This window comes from Liolophura sinensis, chromosome 4 (genome assembly GCF_032854445.1).
Source record: "Liolophura sinensis isolate JHLJ2023 chromosome 4, CUHK_Ljap_v2, whole genome shotgun sequence".
NCBI lineage: Eukaryota > Metazoa > Mollusca > Polyplacophora > Chitonida > Chitonidae > Liolophura > Liolophura sinensis.
In genome coordinates, this window is record NC_088298.1 from 23,679,929 (window position 1) to 23,699,501 (window position 19,573).

Consider the following 19,573-nt stretch of genomic DNA (forward strand, 5'->3'; position numbering starts at 1 on the left):
CATTTAACCGGTTATCATGTCCTATTAGAATAACATGATTGCTGTTAACTTTTCTCAACTTCACTGGAACGTATGCAAGACACCAGCAACATGGCCAACAAAATAGAATGCACTGTCTGCCGGTTCGGAATAAAAGCAGTCCTAAGCACCATAGACAGACGAAGTGATAAAATTGCTTTTAAAATAATACCTGTCAAGGTGCACAAATCGTGTCTGGTCAAAAAGGGAATTATACATTTTCTAACGATTACTTACCGACAGACGAACGTCTATGGAAGGATAAAACATCAATAAACAAACACATTGAAGGACAACATGGTCAACCGATTCAGTAGTTTGGGTTTCCACAAGCAAACTATTTGTTTTACAAATATTTAGTTACAAAAGGTTATTTAGTTACTCAAAATCACCGATGAAGATATTTCAATATTTGCAATACGGTATTTTTATACAACAACACGGAAGGATTAAAAATCTGTCAGATATTAAAATTCCATCTTCAAAAGAAACTGAATTTTTGCAATTGAACTTTTCATATTACGTCCCATCCAAGGTATTGGTTATTATTGCTTTCATGAACCGCAGTCTCCATCCTTGAGGATGCTTTACCTCAATCTATTGGATTACCTAAAATGATTGATGTTTTTATGAAGGGAACAAAGCAAGATAAAAAGGTTTGAAGCATTTCTCTGCCGAGCACCCGATTCTTCTCTTGTCGGACGTTATACAAAGATGCTTTAGGATCGTGCCACAGAATTACCGCCGAGACGAAGCCTATTAGTACAAAACTAATCCGTCAAGCTCTCCCGTGGGGTCGGGGATCTTAAGGCTTGTCAAGATAGCGTTGTGTATTCCTCTTTTTAACTTCTCTGAACCGTACCCAACTGCTTTTCAACACGGTCATAATGTGGGTGGCACAAGTACGGCACCCTACGGGCTATTTTAACGAGTTAGTTAAATAATCTATGAGAAAAAGGAAAGAAAGACGAAAATCAACCCACGCGATTCAAGGTTCATCCACTTGCTTATTCAAAGATGAAGTGACAGCCTTCTGGAATTGCTTAAAATGTAGACAAAATTTGCCCTCCCGGGATTTAGAGAATGGTGACGTATATGGCAGGTAGGAACATCAAACTAAAATAACACAATAATGTGTTCCAAATTTCAAATCGAAATTTCATTCTTCGTTTTATTTGGTGGATGTTTACTAGCATTTTGGGACATTTGTACATCAATTGTCAGCCATAAAGGACAATAATCGGGATAAAAATTTCCAAGGCAACGTTCAACACAAACCACCACAAACTGAGAAGGTCTAAAATAAGAAATTAAGATGAAGTCCCTCTAAGAGCAACCGTCAACAGTTTTTAACACCTTACTAAAGAATATTGCACTTTATATGCGTTGACAGCACGCTCTTGTCACCGCCGATCGGTTATTGTCTTGTGAGGTCGAATACTCGACTCCATTTCTCGCAGGTTCGCTTCAGTAGTTTTATCAGTTTCTTGCTGGAAATCAGTGGTTTATTACTGCCAACCATAAACCGTCGTTTTCAAATGTCATATAGTCAGCATTCAGTAAAGAGCCCCAGTGTGTATAGAAGGAAAAACAAAACACAGTAAAAAATGGCCAGGGCGTTGACTTCTACGAATACCTGAATACTGACGTAAGTGGTTCCATGAAGGTCACGCTGTCCTGAACTAAGGATAGCATCACTGTATTTTCATGCCAAAGAAAAAATGGAAACTTTACTTACGCAACCTTCTAGGTTCGTTGTTAAACAATTTTTTAAACATGTAAGAAAAAAGTCGGCAATGTATTGTATTACAGGCCTCCGAGACGTCGTATCCACTTTAGACATGCCTTTGGAAGCGTAAAGGGTTCCTAGGAACAGGAACTTGGCAAACCTTAAATCATAAGATTAGCACTTTGGAACCCTAGATCAAATCTTTGTCTGTGAGTATGTTTATCTCTTTCCTGTCGTATCATGGTACGTCTAATGTCATTTTACACTCAAGTTGGTTAGACCACCCTGCATGCCTGTAACAAAAATATCATTCGAATATGGCGTGTATACCTACAGGTAAAAGCGGAAACAAAAATAGGCATCTGTTATCAAGAAGCCACAGCTGGAAAAACATTCAGGTTTCAATCTATCCAAGACGATCTATTCGATCCCGCACATTGGCACCAACAAATACATTGGACGAAGGTTGGATAGTTTGACCATGTATGTCCATGCTGTCGTTATTGGAGGTTTTGGTGGAAAATGATTAATGTTTTGCTGGATGAACAAATCAGGTAGAACTTGCAAAATGTTGTTTTAATCAGTAATTACTGTCACTATAGTCTTGTAAAATGTCAGAGAAGCCATAGCACATGTTTTCTGCACCTTCAAATTTATACTTGATATAGAAATAAGAATATTTTCGTGAGAACACCCAATATGTCTTTTTAGCATCATTAAAACCATCAATTACTTCTATCTTATACTATTATACCTTCTATGCTTTTTCACATATTTCACATTCCTGCTCTTATTTATTATTTATTTATTTATTTATTTATTTATTTATTGCATTGGTGTTTACGCCGTACTCAAGAATATTTCACTTATACCACGGCGGGGCAGAACTATGGTGGGAGAAAACCGGGCAGAGCCCTCGGGAAACCCACGACCATCCGCACGTTGCCGTCGGCCCTTACTTCGTCCGGCCTGAGAAGAAAACAGCATGAGCTGAACTTGAAATGGGCGGTATTACGGGTGGTGTGGAAGTACATAACCACTTTGGATATATGAACAGTTGTAATTCAAGTTCAACAGAGACTTATATTTCTGATTGAGGACAACATCTAAACTAGAGCAAGATATACAGGTTAAATGTAGGCCTATGCGCCTAGAACATTACTTGTTTCTTCCCGGCATCACTTAATCCTGTTAACTGCATCAGTCGACAAGATTCGACCTAACCTCTTACTTTAAATACTTTCTTAGTCCTTTGATTGTTTGAGTTGAAGGTTTTTTTGAAAATTGATCTTGCGTTTAATGACCTAGATCGTCCTTCATGGCTGACGATCCAATACATTTTGATTCATATACTATGTATATGCAAATAAATAACAAACGCCAGAGTTATTTTTCGGGTAGACCGAGTGGGAGTGGAGAGAATGGGAGAAATTCAGTGGAGGAAAACCTCCTACCAGTCGCAAATCCTACCGCAGTTATTCTCTTCAGACACACCAGCGGCGAGAGGCAGAAGAAAAGTCGCTCGGTTCACAAGAACAGGTTTCACAAAATACACGTAGAATGCTTTCTAGCTATTGTTTTGGCTCCAGTTCCATAGACCGTATGGTCTCCATATGGGCGCCCATCTTGTCGGCCGGTAATGTTTGTCAACAGCGATCCTATATAAGGCTAACCTCAACATGTGTGGGTGTGTACAGAGCATCAGATAGTGTCCAGATTCCGCGACTCACTCTCTAAAGGAATACATTGAAACAAAGATTTTGATTCTTACAGACAGCTTAACGTAAACAACAACACTGCACATTTTTGGAAGCTCCTTCCAAAAGCTGAGTAAATCATTTTCCACAAAGTGTTAAACGAACCATAATTGGCAAAGTTAAAGCACCAGAAAATTGTCGAAAGCTTTGGTCAGCAAAACCATGGAAGGGTTATGATTGGCCACACAACGACGGCATATTCATAGAAACATACATTTAGCTTTCAAAAAAGGTATCTTCTTGTTCAAATGTGATCAACGGCGTAAAACATCAATCAAATCAAATGTGAAAATTCAACGATGGTTAACACAGCAATGAACAGAGGTTAACATATTTAACTTAGAATTGTCCAAACAGGTGTGGGATTGTAACATGATATTGTATTGGGAGGGGCTTTCCCATTGCTTATACTGACAGTAACTAGGGAATATGGCGCTCATATGGTGTATGGACTTTAAATGAGCAAGCCTCATCTATTCTTCATCTATTACCTACTCGACTATGTCCGCTTTCTTCATCCTTTATCAGCCTATACTTCATCTCTATAATACACGCAATAAACTTAACCCTGAATGTTATGAAAATTAAAGCTGAAGACGAAGTTTCCAGGAAGTTGTTTCACGATATCACTTCCCAACACATTTACTGCACTTTGCAACTTAAGCATTTTACCTCATTTATAGCTCAGAGGAAAATGCTCTGAAAAAGAGAGTGGAAAAAACAACTCCAATCATGAACCCCCAAGTATTTCGGCTCATAGGGTTACGACCATTTCCAAATGCGCTAACATCTATGCTGCCAAAATAAATCTTTTATCTCTGCTTTTCTTTTCTTTTGCAAGTAGGATCTGCACAATCTGTATAGAAGTCGTAGAATCTGTTAAGAATGGCGAGAAACAAACAAAAAAAAAACAAATCCAAAAATTCGACTAAGTACCTTTATCGCATTATCGGAACAACCAGTTCGAAAGTTGTACTAACCCATTTTTTAAGAAGCAAGAAATGTTGATTTTTTTCCGTTAATTACGGGGTATTAGGGGCTATGAATTGAGCCGTCGACGACGCTAGCATTCATCACCTGCACCCCTTGGCTACAGCTATGTCTTGAAGAAGACTTAACGCCATTAGTTCCGCTATATATAAAAAAGCTAATCACCATAGCAGCTTTCCAAATATCTGAATGCTCTACATCTTTCGTTTTTGTGGAAGAAGCAATTCTTGGCCAAACATCAAACAAATCTTCAAATTACGTCACTGGGGGTAATTATTTCAGAGGCAAAAAACGTCTTGAGCGGTTCCGTATCCCAAGAAGCTGCCCTGATGAAGAAATTCTATTTTTTGGCACTTTGCTTGACTCTTATTTTGCCCAACGGCGTTACGGTATTTAGAGACTTGTCATTCAAACCAGAAACAAGTCGTGATCACATAATAAGCGTTGTCTAAGCAACAATTAGCAAAGACAAAACATCGTCTCTGCATTATGAATAGCACTTTCGTGGCCTGGAACATCCATTTTGGCTGACTGCTGGCATACAAATTGCTCTTCTGACGCCTAGATTATTACGACAGTAACGCAACTGTTATGCGACAAACCTTTAAGACTTTATTTGCGCCGAAGTGACAACAGACAGCCACCCACAAAACATCGTTACAAATATTTTCCACACCTTACACGATTTCATATGGCGTAACACCAACCCAAACAAATAAATAAATACGGCCCACCTAATGCATTATTAGGTTACTTCCTATCCATTTCTGAATTAACGAGAGGTCATTATTTCTCATGAGCCAGTAACATCAAAAATTCAGCCAAGCTTTCTGAAATTCTACGGCTAATCTGTATGACTATATAGGAATATCACTTCATCGAATATCTGTAACAGAGCTCATTTTTCATGAAGACCAATCACTTATTCTGGCCTTTCGCCTAACACTAAACACCATGTAGTCATTCACAGTTTATTCCAAAGCATCAGCCATTTTTCACCATAAGATTTTTGTCAATACCTGCTCCTAATGCCTGAGACTAAAGGAACAGAAGTTCACAGAATACCTATAAAACAGTTCATTATTCAGCCTAGTCACTTCGTCCAAACGCTTGGCACCCACGTGTAACACTAGATGCTAAGCAGTCATTCACAAATTATTTCTAAAGCATCAGCCTTTCGTAAGCTTTTTTCAATACGTGCTCAATCTTACTTGTGACTAAAGGAATATTACTGCACAATTACCTGTAAAACAGTTGATTATTCAGACCAGTCACGTCTACCAGCCGTGTCAGCCATTCACAGATTATTTCTCAAGAAGGCGCTGGAAGGCATTATTAACCTCATACTTGACACGGAGCGTATTGTTTCCAGATCTGCTCCACTTAATGTCCACCCGAAACGAGTGTGCCTTGTCTAAACGATAAATACCAAGCCGTTGAAACACTGGAGCGGGCGCCATGGTACAGTGGTTAAAAGTGATTGCCATCCATTCACTAGAACACACGTGATGCTGGTTCAAAACCGGTCTTGGACAGTGGATTTGTAGTCTGCTCCGTCTGCTGACGTTGGCGGCAATAAGTCGAAGACCTCACGTCTTTCAATAATGTGGGGTGCACATCTGTACGTCACATGTAAGAAAGTCAGTAACTTACCAAAGGATGCTGGTTTACTTCGTGCACTCCGGGTTCCTTCACACATAAAAGTGACTGTCATTGTATAAGTCAATTCTCTATAGTTCATATCACATATTTATGCTTTGAACGCTGCTGAAGTTTCATTTCTCTGTTCCACCAGGGTGTTCTCGGGTTATTTGAATTTTCTTGAGATTAAAGTTTTTTTTTCCAGATTATATGTCATTTTGTCAGATTATGTCATTTGTCCGACTATATACCTTTTTTGTCACATTATGTCTTTTTGTCCGACTATACGCCTTTTTTGTCAGGTTATCTCTTTTTTCCGACTATATGCCTTTTTTGTCAGGTTATGTCTTTTAGTCCGACTACATGTCTTTTTGGTCAGATTATGTCTTTTTGTCAAACTGTGTGTCTTTTATGTCAGACTATATCTCTTTTTTTGTCAGACTATATGTCATTTAGTGAGACTATGCCATTTTATCAATCTACATATCTCTTTTCGGATTCAATGTCTGTCTCTCATGGGTCCAGGTAGTACATGTGTCTCATGAGATGAACGAAAGGAATTATTATTTAAGGGGTTTGCTTAGCTCTACTGAGTCACTCACCAAAACTCATAGCAAAAGCATTATTAACCAGCTGGATGCCATTGAACATAACAAAAACATTACTCTACCCTTCGTGTACGACACAAACTACTGTAAACACAGCGTCCTGGGATTTATGTACGTCTACAGATGACATTCAGATATAAACTTGCGTCATTCGTGAATTCTTGGGCCAAATATAGCTCGCTTTCTTTTCTCAACCGGAAATTCGGCCATGTTGGATAAAATTCCTCAACACTCCAGGCCTGCTTTTCCATCCCCATGATCTCAGTTTGACAAAAGCCTTCCGGCAGACTTCAAGACGACGTTACGCAAATTCAAAATTGTCCATGTGGTCACGTGATGTAATTACGTGATGTAACTTATAGGGCTTTGTCAAAAGAACGGCACTTTCCAGCTCAAAGTCTACCTGAATACTCCTTACGTAGCTCTCAGGTTCACGGCTATTGGACCCAACGCGGAAAATTTCACTGACATTTAAACTGCAAAACGTAGATTGCCGGAACATGCTGGAAGTTCGAATTTAAAACATGTCGGACGTTGCTCTCTCTAGCTTGATTCAAAATCAAGCTGTATTACTGTTTTAAGATAGTTTACCGATGCTGGGTTGGACGAGTGTACACTTTGGATGATTTAGGGAATCAGCGTGTACCAAATCCATGGACGGGTCGGACTTGTAAATGTCAGTGAAATCTTTCGTGTGAGGTTAAATGACAGTGAACCTGAGCGCTCTGTAAGCGATGTACCGCGGCCCTATTAGCTACTTTAATAAATATAAACTGTAATACTGCCATAAGACAATAATGTCGTCCCGCCTACAGATACACAGTCATTCAAAAATGGCAATGTTAATGTCCAAACCGCGATCACATACTCAGATCTGTTACAGATAGTCGCACATATCTTTACAGGCATAGAATACTATAAAATGTTAACAAGGCGTAGTTATCATGAATATAGCGTGTTTTTTTTATCTCACCCCTTTTAGCCATGAGATTCGTTTGGTTCTAAGATTTCTTGACTGATGTGAGAAAATAAATCGCAAAACCACATGCAACAAAACCTCATATGTTGTATATACTCTTTAAGTATTTATTTAAACAGTTAGAATAAACCGGCCCCGCTAGCACAGTTGGTAGAGCGTCCGCTTCGGGAGCGGTAGATCTAGTGTCAATCTTGTGTCGAGTCAAACTTAAGACCTTAAAAGAGGAAGTTGCAGCTTCCCACTTGGCCTTCAGCATGAATGGGATAGCGCAACTACTGGTTGACCCGTATCAGTGTAATGGCTAGGGCGGGGCGGGGCGGCTTACTTGCCTTATGACTGAAAAATTGTTAAGTACGACGTTAAACCCCAAGCACTCACTCACTCACTCGGTTAGAATAAAACCGTCACTGTGATAAATTGACGAGAGGCCGCATTTCACCGGTTGTGTATGACTATGCGTCAAGTATCACCATGTCATCCTTCTTGTAGTTTTACTCGCATTGCTATGGCCTTTTATGTTTCTTGCTGTCAGGATGTACCAAAGTCAGCCCGGGCTGACTCTGTATTTATAGCTTATCCTTGACCTAAATTGTCTAATCCGGAAAATCGGATGTGGTCAGCAAGTAGTCTGTTGGCATTTGGCATCCATTACTTTGCGAACATGTGAAAAATCTATGTAAACCGGGCTTCCATTGCTTGGGAAAAATAATTTTACATATGGCCGCAGTTGGTATCCGGTATTCACGGCTCCCACTCGTATGTCAAACATTCTACGACATCGGAGTCATGTATGGCCGCACACTACACCCAACACTTGTTTAGGCCATGGAAATTTGACGTCAACACGTGCTTGGAACCTTGACCGCGTGAGCTATTTAACACCGCCAAAACATGATTAATTTTGCAGCAAAGTACAGAAAACCGTTTTGGATCAAATTACTTCCAGCCAAAAATCATGTTATTTAATATGACTACATCTTGTGTTATCAGACAAAGCAAGCTGAAATTTCATTGATATCGATAATTTAGATGATTGTATGTGACAATGCATTGATTTGACACTTACGCAGAGGTTGGGAAAGTTAAAGTATAAGTTGGACATTTTCGCCTTACCTCAAGTAAAAAATGTTTCCATCTGCCATATAGACTTTAAGTTGTTTACTGAAGGGTTCTGAAAGCAGCTATAAGTGGCATAAATGTGTGTCTCTAAGCGTAGATATGGCTAAAATATTTTAACCATTATTCCAACGTCTTCTCGCCTTATGATCCACAGAAGCAACAAATTTACTATTCTTTCAAGACCAAAATCCAGTACCCAGAGTCCAGCTCCACAAATACATCGTAGACTAGTTTTTTGTAACTACATGGACAGAAACTTCACAGAGATATGTTGCCACAGAAATTACAATCAACAGTCTACTGATTGTAACTACTACAGCAACATATTATAAATGTGTAAGACAGCACACAACCAGTGAAATTCAGCATCTTGTCAGTTCACCTCAGTTAAGGTTTCAAGACATATGTTGAATCTGCAGTTACATTCAGTATACCCTAAAGCGCCTTTGTGCGCCTGATTCCAGATTGCACCACACAAAACTTAGAAAGATACGTTGAATTCTGAAGAAATTCGTGCATAGTCAATATTTATGGAAGGTTTTTGTTGTTTTGTACCTTGTTTCATACGGGGCTAAAATTATGACACTCAAATGATAAAAACGGCGGGTCTGAGCAAAGTCTTAGAATTGTTGTCGTGCGGAAACATTGGAATGTACAGGATGGTTTTCAACATTTTCAGAAACGCGGCAACATGAGTCAGTTTCGAATCCATGACTACTGTGCTGGTTTGCTATAGTGCCTACAGTACTTATTTTGTAAATAACATCCATTCAGCTTGACTCAATAGGCCTTAAACTGAGAATCTGAATCAGCCAGCATTAACAAAAGTGTTTTGATAATATAAAACACTACAGTATTGAGAGCAAAGGCAGATCAGCTGGCAGAGTATGACAGTTAGCCAACGTCCACATAACCGGTGAAACACTGTCTGTCCTCACATTACCTCAGTTATGATTGTGTTTTAACTGTTCATGTAAACGCATAAACAGAAACCACAAATTAGAGCCCCCCCCCCCCCCCCCCAAAGCTGAACTATTCCACTGCTCCGTTGCCCTCACATTTAATAAATATTTACATGAAAATAATACAAAAAGTCCATATTGTACATAAAAAAACACTGAAGATTCAATGTAAGGACCTAGCCGTTTCACCCCTAAGGCTCTAGAGTAGGTAACTGTGATACTCTTTTATCATAAGATAGTGCAATAAGTACTGGCTTGCTCGATGCCACCATAATGTGACTGGGTGGGGCGTCGTGCCTGGTGTCTTCGGCAGGGCATTCCAGTGAGGCATCGCTATAAACATGTCGGAAGTGAGTCCGGACTGCCACGAGGAGGCACCGTCGTGATATCACCGAAATAATGTTTAACAGCGAGGTTAAACCCCCTGGCAACCAATTCCATCCAATTCAGGTCATAGCTTTTTAATGTCAATACTAATACCTTCGATTCACACTGCTGAATAAACAGTATCTGTAGGTAGAATGTACAAAGATTGTGTAGAAGAGGGCTTGAAAGACACTTTAGTGCGACGTATGAAAACTAGAACTAACTAAACTTCAAAAGCCTTCAAAAGATTTTTCATCACTTTAATTTTGTGAATTATGACTTTTCGTATCAACAAAGTCCTTAAAATTCCAAATCAAATCTTCACGTGCCATGGCTTGTCAAAGAAAGTATCAAGGTCTGGGAAAAGACAATGCTCCTCGACATAACCAGGTTAGTAACTAATTTGAAATGTTACGTAACTGTACTCTCATGGTCATCGAATGAATCAAATTCAACAACAAGACTTTTGGAACAACTCTATACCTCCTCTTGTGTGCCCTTTGTGCAGCAGGTCAAAACCAGAAGCGGTTTTCTACAAAATTCGGTATGGTCATTATACTACGGCAGCCCGGAGGGACCACAAAGCGGATAACGAATCAGCATTTCTGGGCTGTTGAGCTGCCGGGTTCTAGCCCACCAGGGGTCCAGGGGTGGTAACGTCATTTATCACATGTTAACAGTGGGAAGCGATATTAAACTAAAACCATATGTCAGGTCTTTGAATGGGAGCTAATATCGCCACTCTAAGTATTCCCCAGAACGTTGTCAGCATTGTTGAATGCAAAGCCCCCGAAGCTCGCTTTATCAAATACGTTTCTATTGGAAATGAGAGCTATTGTATCCAAGCACTTCGCGAGCTTACGTTGACTCCGTCGTTGAAAATATCGCCCAGAAAATAACTCATCCATTTCAAGGCGGGTCCACATGCGTATAGACAGACAGATACAGGTTTCGTACACAATTCATTCTCCCTAGGATCACAGAAGTTAGCTCACGCGGTGTGGCTTTCACAGTTGTCGACAGATCACATTTTTAAGTACGTGTAGACAAGTAAATCGGACTATATCTTATCTCAGCTATCATGACATATCGGAGTCATACAACACCGGGGTCGTAACTTGGTTCTCGGTAATTATTACTTTCCCAAGATTCCAATGTTCAGTTTTTATTCTCTTGTAGGGAAGAAAGAAAAAATTATATTTGGGCTAACACAGACAAGCCAAACCCCACAAAAAAAGGAGTCGCAGAACACATACGGACCTTGTCCTAAGATGACCTAATTCCCTCCGAAACTGATTCGTATAAAAAATTGCGCCGTAAGCATAAGTACATAATGGCACCTGAAAGCCTTTTGCTCCCAGGCTAAAATAGCTCGGTTTACCGCGATATGGGGTTCCATGCTGAGATATAAATGCAGTCAAGGCATGTGGAAAGCAGCCGCTGACGCTGTGAGCACACAGGGAACGCCAATCATAAAAGAAATGTACAAACTTACAAAATTTCCACAAAAAGCGGGTGTATATGTTTGTACATACTTGTACATTTCTTATATAGGCCTGCTGTTACTTTTTGATGCTGACATCAATTGAACTCTTAGCGAGGCGCGGAGAAGAGTAAATTAACCGGAGAGCCGCGAAGCATCTTGAGTAAATGAGACGTAGTAGTAGGATGTGTGCGACTGTGTTTGTACGCCGCATTTGTCGCTAAAATTCTCACGGCGCTGCATAGGCGTACGGCAGGGGAGCCTGCTACGGCCCTTGCTCATTACCGCCTCATTTATTGCCGGCTCTGATGACAGCCAAACAGGTCGGTACTGACGTTTTCTTTAGATCCCCGGAGAAAGACCTAGCATACTCCCATCGGTCTGTAATTAGAGATATGAATGTGGCAAATGTGTAGACGCTGCAAACAGACCTAATAACAGGGTCCCGACAGCATGATCTCCGGTCTCTGCAAATCCGTGTACATCTGTCTTTGCACGACTAGAAATGCACACGTACATCGCAATGTATGTTACGACTTGCCCCATGTATCAGCGAGAAGTAAACAGTCTTTCTTGTTAAAAATAACACGAAATGAATTTTTACTCAGGGGGAAATATTTTTTTTAAAGTAATGATAATGACATTTCGTCTAGTTTACTTTAAGTGATAACCATGTGAATTGTGCTAGATCTGAGATTTAAATAAAGTGAGACAGTTCCATACTTTGACGAAGGGTGATTCCAGATATTTGCAGGCATTTACCAACTGTTGAAAAAATAAAAACGATCTAATTTTCTGTTATCTGAGAGTGATTAAGGCCAATTGTATAACAGCACCATGCGATAAGGGTCCATAAATTCCAGATTCGCTTAAGACAACCGCAATTATCAGCACTTCCTACAGAATTGTTCAGCAAGCAAGTACACATACAATGGCAACAACGTCAGGGGATATCCAAGTCAGATGTAATCGTCACCTTTAAATCATATTGGAACGAGTTAGTCAAAATTACAAACGACGAAGTCCAAAATTAAATTCAGACATGTTTGTGTTTTCTTTTCTCAGGAGTACAATTGACGAGTCATCTTGCTTTCAGGTCCATCTAGTCATAGTCTGAAGCCTGGGACAACAAGCCCCACCAAAGTCTCCGTACCGTGACTTATCAAATAATACCAGCTGAACCCTTGGGTGGTGGGCTTGGTATGTGTGCTGAAGGGGTGGGAGGTGAGGGCGTACTGCCCAGCTCTTATCACCCACATAAATCGTTCCAGAGGCAAGTTAGGGTACCGAAAATAAATTGATAGTCGAGATGTCATTAGAGAAATGTGTGTGTTACTGGGCCGTTATGTAAGACTTGAAAGTCCACAAACTGACCCAAGGCTAAGTACTAACCTCAGGGCGGTGAATTTTACTGTTGGACATAGAGAGTTCCTTAGGGTTCTTGTGATTGGCTGGTCTTTTAGTCACGTCAGTGCAGATGAACCCAACTCTGTCGAAGTGACACCACTTGTGGCACCAAACCTAACGCCCTGGTCTCCCTACAGCAAGTGGTTAAGTGGTCTGTCAGGGACAGCCTTTTCCGGTAAATTTGAATCTTCCTAATAAAGAGCACGATTAGCATACATGATTAATCCGACAGGCGAAAGGAAGGATTATAGGATTAACCACAGAGGTCGGCCAAACAAAGGGGACTTTCAGGAGAAAAAAAAAACGAACGGCGCTACCAATGATTTTGTCTTGACTCCGCAAAACTGAAAAGCAGAAAGCTGACTTGAATATCATTTCAACCTGACACTAATAGCGTTTAACAACCTTTTTAGGAAAACCTTGCGTTTGGACACAGGTCGTAGATAAATGTAAGGAACATTCAAGATTGAAAAATAAAATTAAAATTATGCAAAATATGTTTGAAATTTCCAAACACTTCGAATTCATAGAATGAAGCATTCGAATCATGGTCTGAATCCCGGTGACGTCAGAGTGAGATTTAGTTTTGCATATACATAATCTGTAGCATACATAATCAGTATGCTAGGTTTTATTTTGCGCAGAAAGCAAAAGCGGGAGAGTATAAATAATGCTCGTAAAGACCACCCTCAAGTCGCATGTTTGATATCAAATAAGTTTCCAAGCTATTAACCACGCTCTGAAAGGCCTAGAGATCAAAATGTTGGCACCTCAAACTGAAGTACATGTACACGCAGTCAACAAAAGCCATCGCTTCTTAATATGTCAGATAAGTCAACCCACTGGATGGCAAAACACGTATACAGGCAGCAGAGCAGATTTACGCTGATGTACAACAAAACTGAAAAGGAAGTTTTTGCTAGACGCAGATGGTCTTAGTCAAACCATATTCAATGGCGCGTCCTGGAAGCCACACTGAAGGGATTACCGAAGGGATTACCGAGGTATTATATCCAAGTACAATCGATCCAGGGTATTGCTCATGAAGAAAAAAGAACTCAAAGGAATTAGAACTATATTGCGACTTTAAAACTTAACATTCCTGATTCCAAATTATGGTCACCATTGACAATGGACGACATATGGATGCAATGTGAGCAGTGGCGACATTCCCAAAACTTCTTACGCGGATTTTTAGCCGTACATGACGTCACTACATAGAGCTACCTGTCAGGCGGAGAAAGCTTAAGAAGAACAATCTCGGTATGCGAAGTTTCTTGAAAACTGTCAAATATGTACTCATTATATTAGAAAAGTTTTACACATACTCTTGTTGCGTCTATTTATTTCATAAGATTTCTAAAACTTCATAACCACTTATATTCATTGACTTCCAGGAAGTTATAATAAGCATTACATACAACGATAATTAATGTAGAAATAATGGAATTAAGAAATAAGCTAAAACAACACCTGATACGATTAATTTTAAACTAGCCTCACAGCGAAGATGTGGTACCGGTCAACTATTTCAAAAGCTTGTCTGGAAGACCTTTCGCAGGTTTACGAAGGACAAATTGAAAACTACCATGTTAACAACCCTTCGATTTGCTGGAGTAAAATGAAATGCATCTAAAAAGTTAAATAACTCCAGGTGCTGTAACAAACGCTTGGCTAATTACAAACGACAGCAAAACATCACCATAAACACAAATAGTTTTTCAAAAAGAAAAGTGTTTCACTACTTACCTAATCCTTAAAGAGTCAACTTGAAAAATTCCGAATTAATCCACTTTGAGTGAGTAGTAGTAGTATAGGAATCCAGAATGAGATTAGCAAAATCCCGCTGGGTCTAAAACAGTTCTAGGCTGGCTTGATACAGTAAACCGTAAAACCGGCTATGTATAAAGCCCCTGCGCCTCAACTGAATAAGACAGACAGCGGCAGTGCGTCTGGTCGAGTCGGCAGCTATCGGCCAAACTACAGAACTCTGCTCAGCTTCCCTCCCAAAAGTTTTCCCTCGCGCGGTTACGTAGTTGAATTAAACTCCGGCTGCAAGGCTCAGGGTAGTCCGGAAAGCGTAAGTATAGCTCCTTCGCTCGAAGAGCCCCAGTAAGCAGCTCAGCTCCGAGCTCTCGGGCGGATTCGGGGATACTCGGCTCAAACCCGATCTGTTGTAGATTTCTTCAGCGAACGGTCGCCTGCTCAGTAAGCGCGCGAGGAAAGCAGAGGGGAACGTCTTCGTCCAGTGATCGTCTGCCTCAATCAAATCGGTGTCGCGAGCTAGGAAAAGGAAGGACCGATTGAGACGCACTGAGGCATGATGTGTTTTGCTGGTTTATGAGATCCTACTGTGCTTGTTTTTTTGTGTGTGAAGTCCACGCTACTGCAAACAGGGGCTGATTTAGATCCCCTGTGCATCTCTCTTTCTCACCTCGAGGACTTTGACAGTCTATTGGATTAAAAAAAATTGAAAAAGTATATTAGATGTGGTTGAGCCGGATGAAAACGCTATTACAAGAAAAGTATGGATACCTTTTCGAAATATGTCAGGCGAATGCAAATACAAATTCATAGGTCAGATCAAAGGTGTGAGTTGTTGTGAAACTATGCAGCAAAAGTTGATGTGGTACATGATCTTTTATTGCGGTGACGCAATTACATTTGCTGGGGTCACATTAAAGGTGTGAGTCTTGCAATAGCGATCATTAGATAACCCTCATTTCAGAGAAACTTTTCCTTGTTTTAAAGTTATAGGCTACATTTTAGTATTAGGCAGCACATCTATATCCCTCGTTATTTTATGTTTCATATGACTTTCTTAGTGTTGGCTCATGATTGAAATTCTATTGGGCTTATTCATTCAGAGGACAGATTAAAACATCAGTGTTGAATTAATTACTTCTTGTGTTGCTGTTTATTCTGACATTAATCACACATTTGAAGAAACATAACCTGGGTTTCCTGTTCAAGAGTCTCTAAAGATCAAGTTAATCCAGTTTGCAACCTAATCAAAAATATACACACTTTCAATATGTAGAAGGAATAACAGTACTGTGGTCATTTTAAAGGATTTTATCTACCCAGAATCTCTGAGTTTTCAGCACTTTTTTGTTCATGTATGTATCATTTTCATGTGAACCTTGCCCAGGTAATGTGTACGTTCCACTGAAAAAGCAGTCTGCTCGAGTCAAAGAAAAGTCTGTATGACGTCACTGGCGAAATGTACTTTGTCAATATGGTCAATATAGACCACCATACAATGCAGATATTCGACAGCCTGTAATTCAGCAGAAAAAAATCTAACAAACTTAGCGAAAGTATTTTCATCCACAGTCGTTCTACTGATGCCCCTGTCTCGTTTTGGTGTTTTCTTTCTCTTTAATTCTCTGCATGCAAAGAAAAAACATCTCTTTTTATATCACAGTTAAGTCATTTCCTAATTAATTTATATTTGTGCATTAGGTCAGAGAGACCTGGCTTTAAATTCACCCCCACTGTATGGTCACTGGCAGTTATTCGTCATTTGGCAGGGACTTTGCAGCTGTAACGCTAAGTAGCGGTGGTGAGCCAAACCACAAAGGAACCACCGTCTGAGCAGCGGAGCCGATGCTGAACACGTGCAGCCTATTACACACTGAAGCTCGTCTGTTCTACTTTAGCGTGGTTGTTAGGACATTCCTATGTTGGTTGAACAGTGCGAGTTTGCTTCTGTACATGTGGGCAAGTATACACGAACAGAAGCCTCATACTGCAGAAAACTCACTTATATGATATACATTAAGTCCATATGTTGTTTAACACTCATCAGTTAAGAAAGCTAGCAAATGATAACGTCAGAAAACAAGAATCCCTTGCCTTTATCCCTGAAAATGATTTCTATTGTTACTATTATCTTCCCTGCTTTTATCTTTTAAACTTGATTTTTGTTGCTTCTGTTTTCTTTTTCTGTAGCATTTTCTCTGGCCGTACATGGGAAGGTCTGTCAGCAATCTGGTCTTGAGTTTCCACAGGGCTTTTGCTCGGTTTCTACTCACCATAATGCTGCCCACTGTCGTGTAAGTGAAATACTCTTGAATACGGCGTAAAAACACCAATCAAATAAATAAATAAATCAAATTTGTGGCATTATTAGTTCTTTACGTGGTTAGTTTGAGTTTGAGTGACGTGTGCAGACAAATAGATAATGTATGCCAAAGTTAATTCATGCAGTATGAATAGCCATAACATTTATGATAATTGCTTTGCGGTCATCTATATTGAGTGATCTGTCGAAGTACGGCCATTGAAAACGTTATACCTGTCTGACAAAGGTTGTATTTTACCGCGAAAAGGTTTTGGTCAATCATGCCTGGAGAACGCCTTTTGGTGCGATACAGAGCCCCAACGCACATGATGCAAACTATCTTCAGCGCGATATGGAACCCCGGGCAAGAGGTGCAGAATGTATTTTGTGCGATATATGTGCAACCCGGTGTACAAACTGAAGACTTTCTTTTGGGTGATACCGATCCAAATGCGAAAGCTACGGAATATTCCTGTACACAATACATGAAAACAAGTGTACAAGCTGTGCTGTCTCTTTGTTGTGATATACAATCCGGGCGTATAACATACAAATTAGCTTCTGAACGACATGAAACCCCCCAGCAATGGCTGAAGAATCGGTTCGACGCGATGGGAACCCAGTGAGCAAGCTGCGAAATCTGTTTGGTGCGATGTAGAGCCGAGATCACAAGACACGAAATCAATGGTGCGTTATTAGAGAGCAGAGCGCAAAATTGAAAGTCCCTATGTGCAATATATGTGAAACCCAGAGTACGACACACAGAATAACCAGAAAACATATAAAACTGGCACCTAATCACTGTGAAAAGCTAATCCATCATACACTGCGATCAAACGTATAGGATTATATTAGCTGGCGTTCCCTTCTCCAATGGAAGCAAATTTCACACGATGTGCAGAAGAATTGTTTAACCATGGATAGATGTAATCATTTATATTATCTTGTATTACTGTTTACTGAAATTGGTTCTCAGACGTTTGCCGTGGTTTGTAATTTTTTGAACAGATAGTAATTCTAACGTAAAATGGGTGAAATCTGTCCTTTTATTCGTTACAATTTGCCGTCATTTTCCGCCCAGAGTAGTGAGATGAAGACCTCTCCACCCCTCGTCGAGATTCTTGTCTCTCGCACATAAACATGTCAGTTAACTATCCGGAACACATATTTTAGTATTGAGTGAACATAACTGGGGTAAGAGGATGGTCAATGAAGGCGTTAACTCGTCTGTCCAGTCCAAAATGACCAACGCATTCAATGCTAATTATACCAGCCACTTCACATACATTGATACAAACCATAAAGGTCCCGAATTTCACGCATATTTTCGCTTATTTTCCTGTTTGCCCACTTATTTACCTCTTTGCTAGCACGTTACTACCCGCCACGTCGCTTATCTCTTCCAGTGCAGCGTTCTATGGAGTGCTGACAATAATTTCGCTGGTACATTCCTTTATTGGGAAATGTGTGGTCGTTATACTGTTGAAAATAGTGTTAATGTACTTTTGAAGTCACTGACATTTGGTATATTTTGACCGTTTAATTGGGAGAAGGAGTAGTGGTTTAGAAACGAAATCAACTTCTAAATATTACAGCCTTCTTTTCATGCTCAGTTTATTTATTTACATATTTTATTGGTGTTTTGCACCGTTCTTAAGAATATTTTATGGTGGGAGAAAACCGAGCAGAGCCCAGGGGAAAGTCACGACAAAGTTGCTGGCAGACCTTCCTACCTACGGCCGGAGAGAAAGGCAGCAAGAGCTGAAACTGAACTCACAGCGACCTCACTGGTGAGTGTAACACACTTATACGACAGTGGCCAGCATTACGGTGGAATGAAACCACGAAGAGCCAAAGAAAATCCATGTACGAACATCCGCAGGTTGCTGACAGGCCCTCCCACGCACGCACTACCACAGAGGAATCTAGCATCAGCTGGACTTGGACTCACAACCATTGGAATTAAATTTATGAGATAATCTGGTTAATCTATACCCTCCGGTTTCCTTCAATCACACAACGGTATACGTGAATAATTCTACAGAATACCGATAATCAACAATCAGGTGCATAAAATCAATCAAAATGACATGCTAATTTTGCAGCAATAAGTCCAAAGTATGAAAACAGTGAAAATATAGAACGGCTTTCTAGTACTGTATGCACGTGTGAGGGGTGAACTAAAAGACCCCAGCTAATATTTTCCCATAAGAACAAAATAAACCCAAAGATGGGAAATTAATCTTCGAAGCTTATACATAGGGTCGCCGTATAATACACGTGTTGAAGACTAACATCTGGTGAGGAAACCTGTGACAACCACTAGTAAGTACGATAAAAATGACCTTCCTAAAGCGCCACCCCCCCCCCCCCTCCCCCCCGGTGAGAAAGTGATCACGTACGGATGAGTGATCAGGGGACGCTCAGTAACCCAGACATCAACCGTTT